The sequence below is a fragment of the Charadrius vociferus genome, unplaced genomic scaffold (assembly GCF_000708025.1).
Source record: "Charadrius vociferus isolate BGI_N301 unplaced genomic scaffold, ASM70802v2 scaffold1284, whole genome shotgun sequence".
Classification (NCBI taxonomy): Eukaryota; Metazoa; Chordata; class Aves; order Charadriiformes; family Charadriidae; genus Charadrius; species Charadrius vociferus.
Window position 1 is genome coordinate 353328 of NW_009648060.1, and position 1006 is coordinate 354333.

General features: G+C 64.0%; 1 protein-coding gene across 1 annotated transcript in view; it reads left to right on the forward strand.

The window, feature by feature from the left end:
- The window catches only part of PLCD3 (phospholipase C, delta 3), a 17172-nt gene that overhangs the window by 14820 nt on the left and 1346 nt on the right, over positions 1-1006 (forward strand). The gene's annotated exons all lie outside the window — the stretch shown is intronic.

Here is a 1006-nt window from a genome sequence, read left to right on the forward strand (position 1 = left end):
CCGAGACGAGATTTCGCCAGAGCCGCTCTTGGGCTCCCCGATCCCCGGGGACACCCCGGGACAAGCGGTCCCCAGGGACACCCCGGGACACCCCGATCCCCGGGGGGTGGCAGAGCCCTCGGGCACCCGCTGCCCACTGCACTGCAGCTGCTGCCCCCACTTGAGCCGGTGCCCAGGATATCCCAGTCCCCCCAGTGCACCCCAGTCCTGCAGTGCCCCATCCCCAGCACAGCCTGATCCCCGCCGGTGGCAGGGCCCCAGCACGTCCCAGTTCTCCTCAGTGCTGCTCCCTCCTGCCCTCCAGTATACCCAGCCCAAGCCCAGTGTGACCTCCTTTCCCCCAGTATACCCCATCACAGCCCCAGCATGACCCCCATTCAACCAATACACCAGTCTTGACCCAGTAAGATCTCCATTCCCCCAGTATACCACAGCCTCGCCCCAGTATGACCCCCATTCTTCCAGTAAACCCCATCACAGCCGCAGTATGACCTCCATTCCTCCAGTATAGCCCATCATGGCATCAGTATGACCCCCATTCCCCCAGTATAGCTCAGCCCCAGTACGATTCTCATCCACCCAGTATACCCCATCATGTCCCCAGCACGACTACCACTCCCCCGGTGTAGCCCAGCCCAGCCCCACTGTGACCCCTGTTTCCCCAGTATAGCCTGTCATGGCTCCCAGTATGACCCCCATTCCCCCAGTACTGCCCAGCCCGGCCCCAGTATGACCTCCATTCCCCCAGTAGAGCCCAGCCCGGCACCAGTATCACCCCCATTCCCCCAGTACTGCCCAGCCCGGCCCCAGTATGACCCCCATTCCCCCAGTAGAGCCCAGCCCGGCACCAGTATCACCCCCATTCCCCCAGTACTGCCCAGCCCGGCCCCAGTATGACCCCCATTCCCCCAGTAGAGCCCAGCCCGGCCCCAGTATGACCTCCATTCCCCCAGTAGAGCCCAGCCTGGCCCCAGTATGACCCCCATTCCCCCAGTACTGCCCAGCC